The sequence below is a fragment of the Palaemon carinicauda genome, chromosome 6 (assembly GCF_036898095.1).
Source record: "Palaemon carinicauda isolate YSFRI2023 chromosome 6, ASM3689809v2, whole genome shotgun sequence".
NCBI lineage: Eukaryota > Metazoa > Arthropoda > Malacostraca > Decapoda > Palaemonidae > Palaemon > Palaemon carinicauda.
Window position 1 is genome coordinate 35,696,035 of NC_090730.1, and position 9,144 is coordinate 35,705,178.

The 9,144-nt window shown below is 34.1% G+C and overlaps 1 pseudogene; it reads right to left on the reverse strand.

Annotated features, from left to right (window-relative positions):
- Positions 1-8,659, reverse strand: part of LOC137642940 (uncharacterized) — a 60,734-nt pseudogene extending 52,075 nt beyond the window's left edge.
- Between the last annotated feature and the right edge of the window lie 485 nt (positions 8,660-9,144).

A 9,144-nucleotide genomic window follows, 5' to 3' on the forward strand; every position in this document is an offset into this window, starting at 1 on the left:
CTAATAACTTCTACAAACTTCTGTACTGATATAGCATTGCATATTTGAAACAAAATTAACAAACTCGTTCAAATTAGCATTTAAACCTCCTCTACCGCCCAGGAAAAACCATTGGTAAAAAACAAAATCTCAAGTTTTGAAAAAAAAAAAAACTATGGAAACCTGTGTATCCACGGCAATAATACAGAGTAAACCAAATTTGAGTGGTGGAACCTCACTTTTGTACTACTAAGAAAAAAAAAAAAAATAATAATAATAAATTAGACTTGCTCGGGGTAGCGTGCACTAGAAAAGTGACCACTTAGACAATACCTCTTCTAACATCGAATATGTTTCACCCCACGCTAACATCTTATTGGCCACTCCATACATAACAACTGAGCTTACGTAACAAGACACTAAGATTTACTTCCATGTCGTTAGGACAATTATTTTTCGCTATACTTTGTAACGCGAAAAATTCTAGTCCTCACTTCACACCGCATTTTCTAGAGGTATAACATAATAAAACATCAAATTACATTACAACGCACCGTGCCGGTTGACCCTAGATAACACCAAAAGAAAGGGAAAGAAGGAAAGAAATGGAGAAAAGGGAATAAAGGTTCTGATTTCATTATTTATACACATTTAACCTCTCCTTTTTGAAGTCCTTGACAAACATGTTTACTTGAAACAGACTACCAACGATCGCGTCTATGGAGACACCCATCATTGACGTTATCGTTTGTAATGTTTGAAGTTGTAGCCACAGTTTTCAACAAAACAAATCGGAAATACGGGAGCTTTTAACACTTCTTAAAAATTAATTGATCAAAGGACAAAATCCTTCCAGCTTCCTCTGTATCATGCAAAATACATCAAATATGGAAAAGCATTTGTGACAACTTCTGATATCAAAACTAAAACTTCACAGTATTGGTGATTTTTTATCCTGTTCAATAAAGAAATCTTCAAATTACAATAAACTTTATTCCTCAAATCTCGGAGATAAGAAAAATTTAATGATCTATCAAAATAATAAAGTTTTTCAATATATGAAAATGTAAACCGCGCTGATTTTGCAACATCTGATTATCAAAAAGATCCTTTGTATGCACCGATCTACCAGCTAAATGCTTCACAGGTTCTTGCTAAGATTTAACAAATGATTTTTTTCCTTGGGATCTAAGTAACCCCTCATTTCATGCATCCACTTTATGGCATAAGTAGTTTGATCACTGTAGATACCGAAAGCACCGGGATCTAATAAAAGCGTGATAAATAAAGCAACATGCACTGGCATTCCTCTTTGCTCGTGACCATTATTGGAAGTCTCTTTGTTGAAAGCCAAATTTGTAGGCCTTGTCAGTGCTGTCATTCATCGATGATAGAAGATACCCATGACAACTGAGGTCCTTCAATTTCGTGTCCAAATTAGATGCCACCATCAAAGAAGACCGTTGGCATTTCATTGCATTCATGATCCTGGAAAGCAGATTCCAAAAATAAAGCATTGAACATAAACTTATAATTTCAAAACACTTTACCTTCTATATCAAAGTTTTAAATCTCAGCGAAATATTACCAGAAAATCTTATTTTTTTTTCTTTGCCGTGTGTAATAAACCTTTTGTTATGTAAACGGTCAAAAAATTTAACAATAGAGTTTCCCTCTATAACATCAAAAGTCAAGATGGAGAGGACTTCCACTCTGTAATATTAAACATAAGTGAAGAATTTCTACCTTCATTTTATTAATAACCTTTGGTATAAAGCTAAATGGAGACAACCTCCTCTTTTTTTTCCCTTGCCAAACCTCTAAGTTAAAGCATCAAGTGCCTCTGTACCTGGACACCAATATTCGAGATTAAAAACCTCTCAACTTATTTTTAAAAGTAGAAAAACATTCGTAAGAATGAATAACTCTCACATGTACATAACTCTGAAAAATGAAAGCAAGAATTGACCATTCAACCATGTTAGTTGAAAACACTTTTAAAAATCCGCTCTTTTGTACTCTTTCTGGGCTAACAAACATTGATGACCTGAACAGTGTATTCAGTACAAGTTTGAATTTTTTTATTTTCTTTGTTTTCTAAATCTGGCTTTTTCTACCTACTTGCATCAAATTCGAAAAATTTTTGTTATCTGGAACAACGTTTAATCATTGTCAAAGTACTTTACTTTACATAATTCTGTCGAAAGCCTCCTGCTTCCTTCATGTTTAATTTTAAAGATTCATTTTCTGTCCAGTTTCCAACCACACTTTTCATGAAAAAAATTTCATTGTATTCATCGCTGAAAACTTCAAAATGACTCAAAACCTACTACTGAGGTGTCACAACATAGCAATAAATTTCCCTACACCAGAGGCGTCACAATATAGCGGTAAATTTCCTATGTCTGAAGCGTCGCAATATAGCGGTAAATTTCCAATGAGGCGTCGCAATATAGTGATAATTTGCCTACATCTGAGGCTTCGCAATAGTACCTATATCTTAGGCGTCAAAATATAGTGATAAACTGCCTACATCTGAGGCGTCACAATATAGTGATAAACTTCCTACATCTTAGGAGTCACAATATAGTGATAAACTGCCTACATCTAAGGCGTCACAATATAGTAATAAACTGCATACATCTGAGGCGTCACAATATAGTGATAATCTGCTTACATCTTAGGAGTCATAATATAGTGATAAACTGCTTAAATCTTAGGAGTCACAATATATTGATAAACTGCCTACATCTGAGGTGTCACAATAAAGTAATAGATTAAATACGTCTGAAGCAAATATGGAGTTAAAGTAACGACCATTATAAAATCAAAAGAATGAATTTCTGCGTCAAAACGTGATCTCAACCAGAGCATCTGGTATTTCCCCATTATGTTCCCAACTAGCTTTGCTCAATATGTAAATATACAGAAATACTTTAACGTTTTCATTTTAACAATATCTCTGACGACAAATTTCCTGGAAATTGTGTAACAGACAATTCTATCCAAAAGATTTGCCTGAAAATAACACTTTTGTTAATCCCCAAAAATTTGGCATCTAAGCAAGGTCTTAAATTACATAGTTTATCCTTACAGTTACGAAATTTGCCTTCAGTATTCGTCCACTGTAAACCTTTCCAAATATAATTCAGTCTGAAAACCAATTACACTAACTTGTAAATAAATCCAAATCTTGAGAAAGCTTTTAAAGTGAATAGCTAGCATCCAATGCCCCTTCAAAACAACCATCCGCAGCTAGCTATGCCATTATCTAAAAAAAACTTAATTTTTCACTTCCTTGGATCTCCAATATCTAACAGACTTAAGAACTTTGGTAAAAGATATACCCCCGCTTTCAAAAATATCGAAAGATAATCCTTTATAAACAATTTTGAATTTTTTTCTCAAATGAGGAAGATATTGGCGACGTTTTGATAGATTTCTATGCGATAAGCAGACTTTAAACCGTAAGTAAATATAAAGTCCTTAAAAAGTTTGTAATAAAAAACCAGCCTTTGCTTAGCATTTCAATTCTTAGCCACCGTCAAAGGAATTATATCTTATTTTCTCAGATAACAGTGTCACCCATTCTCTTTCTATCAAGCTCTAAAACTTTTAATAAATTCTGATTCATCCCTCTCTGACCTATTTTTACCCAATCCGATAACCATAGTAACGGTTTTGAGATGGAATTTTGTAATAGCGCTTTTCGACGTCAATGACTATCTTACCGGACTCAATCTAATTCCGTTCAATGTATTGTGAATAAGAACAACCAACAGGCGATTAAAGAAAAATAAAATAAAATAAACACCAAGTTCCAATTTCCTTGTACCAACTGCAAAGTATACAAAATAAAAACAGCTATATTTTCACTAATCTTTTCGACACCTTTCTTGGTACATTTCCGGCTCCAATGTCCCTTTTCGGCCTTTATTGAGCTCTAGACATCTTCCATCAAAGTTGATATAAATCCACAGACTTTCCCTCGATCTTTAACTAGCTTGATACTTTCGGTGATGCTGTTCTTTGCGTACTAACTCGTTTCTGCAGCAGTTTTAGATGTTCCTTGTCCTCCAAATTGATAAACAATCGCATCTAATGCTAACATTTTTGCCCCCCGGGTGAAGTCGATTCGCCGTCCTAATTGCACCCATACTTGGTGGAGTCTGTTCGCCGTCAACATAGGAGTTGTTTCGCCCCCATTATGAAGAAATGAACCAAGACGTGCAATTGGCAGCAGATTTTTTTTTTATTGTTTGTAAAGTCATCGTTAATATAATTAAGATTAATATCATATTTTATTCTATTCTATGTACAATAATTTACATTATTACCGTAGAAAATAATCAGAATCATTCAGAATCACTCCTAGCAAATATAAAAAAATCGTACTTACCGCACCACCTCCTCCTTCCTCAGAGCATGTGCTGGGCTTTACAGCCCTACTCCTATTGTGGAGTCAGAGTAACTATAATTATATATATATATATATATAATATATATATATATATATATATATATATATATATATATATATATATATATATATATATATATATATATATACATATATATATATATATATATATATATATATATATATATATATATATATATATATATATATATATATATATATATATCTTATCTTCTACGGAAATAATGTTAATTATTGTACATAGAATAGAATAAGATGTGATATTAATCCTAATTATATTAACGATGACTTTACAGACAATAATAAAAATTCTGCTGCCAATTGCACGTCTTGGTCCATTTCTTAATTGCCGGGCCGAAACAACTCCTATATAGAGGGCGAAACGACTCCTATGTTGACGGCGAACAGACTGCACAAAGTGTGGGTGCAATTAGGACGGCGAATCGACTTCACCCCGGGGCGAAAGTGATTGACCGCGAAACCGACTGACGGCGAAACGTCTATAACCCGCGGGGGGTGGGGGGTGGTTTGCACAGAGGGAAAGAGGCTTGGGTACTGATCTTGTGTGAACCTGTTCGGATCACTATCGTAATATTTGATAACCCCAAAAACGCTTCTTCCTCTGCTGTACATAAGTGAATTTAAAATATTAAGCTTTTTAAAAGTAGAATATGTACACAATATATTCAGACTTCGTTCATTATCTTTTTTCTTTATAATTTGGTAGTTTTTCTCAAGAGGGATGTGTCCCAGTAAGTAAGAGACCTATTCTTGTCAGCAGCTGATACATAAATTGAAATAGAAAATCCTTGCAAGTCATTCACCATAAATCCACGCAAGAAATATAACTCCATCCAGAATAACAACAGTTTCTGATCGCTTACAAAAACTAATTAAATCATTCATTGTCCGAAAATTAACATTGCTCAAATTTTTATTATTATTATTATTATTATTATTATTATTATTATTATTATTATTATTATTATTATTATTAAGACGTAAAGTCACACGATCACTAGGATATAAGAAACTCCTACGGAATACAATGTTAAACTAAAAAAAGAAACATCAACTTTTCTTTTTCGTGATCAGCAGACACACTTCTGTACAACGTCAACTGACCATCTTATGGTTCCCCCAAGAAACCCAATCTACCCCAGTACCATCATGTCATTTTTATCTTTCCTTTTTGATTTCGAAGATGAAACAATAACTGTTCATGTTTAAGCGTTTCAGATAGTAATTTTTCTAGTAATTAGAAAAGGATTATTACTTCTGTTGAAATTTGCTGTTAATGACTAATATGTCATTAGTAGATAGTAGGTTGGCAAGGGCACCGGCCACCCGTTGAGATACATACATTGGTTCCTTTGACTGGCCAGACTATAGTCTTGCTTAATCTTTACATTGCACCTGGAAACACTGAGATTTTTACATATTCTCCTGTTATTCACCTGAAAACACCGAGATTACCAAAAGTTTCTTACTCGTTTAAGGGGTAAATTACTACAATGTAATTGTTCAGTTGGAAATTTCCTCTTGGTACAGGTAGAAGAAAGACTTAAGCTATGGTAAGCAACTCTTCCAGGAGAAGGACACACCAAAATCAAACCAATGTTCTCTGGTCTTCAATAGTGCCATAACCTCTGTACCAAGGTCTTCCTCTGTCTTGGAGTAGAAGTCTCTTTCTTCAAGGTACGTTTTTAGAATTAGAAAGTATGGTAATTAGATGAGCTGCTAGCCTCATGTCCAAAATTCTAACGCCTTCAGACATGGGTATTGTGGCAGGATGTTGCAACAACAAACCCTTGAATCACTTTAACCCGTAAAAATTTTCAACAATGTAAACTTTCCTCCTACGTTATCATCAACTGGATTATTGAACAGAAGGAACGGTAAAACCAATCATAACCTTATAAATTAATTTCCTACAAACTAAAACACCTAATACACTAATCAACAACATTCAAATAACCTAATATTTATTATAATTGGTCCTTAAACTATAATCCTTGAAACTGCACTTATAACATAAAATCTCAAATAAACCCCCTAAACGTAACATTCAAAATAGAAAACCAACCACTTTCAAAATAAATAAAAAAACACACAAAATTTAAAACAAAAATAGACCACAACCAAATATGTATAATAAATATATATGGACATGGACAATAGTCCAAATAAACCAAAAAGTCTTTTGATTAAGAGCACACTGCCACAACTCGATGGCACACGGTAACCTTCCCCACTACACAAAACACACTATCAAGCAAAGATAAACAAAACTGTACTTACTGATAAAATAAATAATCACTTCCAAAGCTGGTAGGATAGATATAAAATCCAGCGTCCAAAGGCACAACTGCCCTTGTCTGCAGTCAATCAAAAAAGCTATTAGCTCAAGACATTCATCAGTCTACTAAACTAGCTACCAAAAAAATAAACAAACAACCTTAATTATATCAACAGTCTTTCTCACAACAAATAATCATTACATTAACTCTCTCTCTCTCTCTCTCTCTCTCTCTCTCTCTCTCTCTCTCTCTCTCTCTCTCTCTCTCTCTCTCTCTCTCTCTCTCTCTCTCTCCCTCTCTCTCTCTCTCTCTCTCTCTCTAGGGATTTGGCAAAACAAAAGGCAAAATTAAGAAAACAAAAAGTTGATCTTTCATAGCGTATGCTGTCCAATGCATCACACTCAATGCTTATGTTCTAAGTGTGGACTCGAGTCACTCATATGAAAGACGTCATGATTCAAGAGGAAGACGATGAAGATGACAAAGCAGAATTAGTAGAGGAAATAAAAAAAGGAAAATTGGATTATGCCATATTCTTTTAATTTGAAGAATTACTTTTAAACACGTTTTTAGAAAGTGGATTAATTGTCTGAACAAAAGTCACTGGTTCTTGAGTAGTTTATGAACTTGGCTTAAAATATTTTCTGAGAGAGAGAGAGAGAGAGAGAGAGAGAGAGAGAGAGAGAGAGAGAGAGAGAGAGAGAGAGAGAGAGAGAGAGAGAGAGTGAGAGAGCTTGATGAATACGAGGCTGGCAAAGAGAAATAAACCCTAATGGGTCTCGGTCTTCAAGCATCACTAACACGTTATTCATCATTTAGAGTTATATCATATATATGACTCCAGTCCTACACTTTCTTGAAAGCGTGGTTTATTGAGAGCCAGTGGTGACAGACGCTCCATATTTCTTTACTCAAATTTTGATATAGGTTAAATGAAAACTGAAGGTTCTCTTCGACGAAAACAAATGCAGACTTATGCTATTATAAATAAAAATGAATTAAATTAGGAAAGCAGATTTTATCTCTCTGGCAACGAATTAGACTTACTTTATAGTTCATTTCTATTAACATTTATGCTTCCTAATCAGTAAAGAGTGCATTATTATTATTATTATTATTATTATTATTATTATTATTATTATTATTATTATTATTATAATTATTATTATTAGTTGGTAAAGCAAGATGCTATAAGCTCAAGGGCTCCAACATGGAAAAATTTATCCCAGTGAGGAAAGGAAATAAGGAAATAAACACCACAATTAATATGAAATATTTTGAAAACAGTATCATTAAAATATATCTTTCATTCATAAACAGTAAAAACTTAAAATAACAAAAACAAGAGGAAGAGAACTCTACCTCATGACCGTGGAAGACCATGGTACAGAGTGTTCTCCTAAAAGAGCTGCTTGCCATAGGTAAAGAGTCTCCTCTGATCTTAACAAGAGCAATGTAGCCGCTGAATCAGTACAGTGCAGTAGTCAACTGTAAGCTGTAAGAGGGCAGAGGAGAATGTGTAAAGAATAGACCAAACTATTCGGTGTATGTGTAGGCAAAAAAAAAAGAAAAAAAAAAAGTGAGTCGTAACTAGAGAGAGGGATCCAATATAATAATGTCTGGCCAGTCAAAGGACCCAACGAGCGGCTGGTGCCCTGACCAACCTACTACCTAACATAATGTATAATGTAATGTAAATTGAGTTTTGTTCCATTACTCACCATGGCTTTAGCTTAATGTGTCATGACTAAAAAATAGAATTATTGAATGTTTTCAACTCAACAGTTCTATAAATAGCAACTAATAAAGAAAATATTTATCTCTTTTATCTATTCAAAGATGCCGGAACATCGCTCTTACGCTTACATGGATTAAGTAGGATAATGCCGCATCCCTGGGACTTGGCTTTGGAAGATTTATGGGAACCATTTTCATCCATATCAGCAATATCCTTCCGGCTCTAATCCACGAGCTAGATACAGATAAAACAGGAGAAGCATAATGGAACAGACTATCATATCCTCGAAGAATAAATGGGGTGGTAGGAGAATGCGATATTTTTTTTTTTTCACAAAATGGAACAGATTCAAAAGGGTCCATACCCTCATGCTCCTCGTCAGGATTTATAGTCCTTTTCTACCTAATTCATCGAAACTCCCAAAATGGTGGAATATATGGTAGAATATATTAGAGTGCATGATACATTCCTGATAAAAAAGAAAAAAAAAAAAAACAAGACCACAATATCAGCAATGGTTAGCCCTTTGGCGAACAAGTAGCCCGAAGGGGCTACATGTTTACATTTTTTGCGGGTCAAATGGACATATGCTATCTACCAATAGGACCATATTTCAAGCTTGTACTTGGTGAATTACAGTGTGATAGTTTATGCACTTGTGTGGGAAATAAATGCAAAGCGAGTAA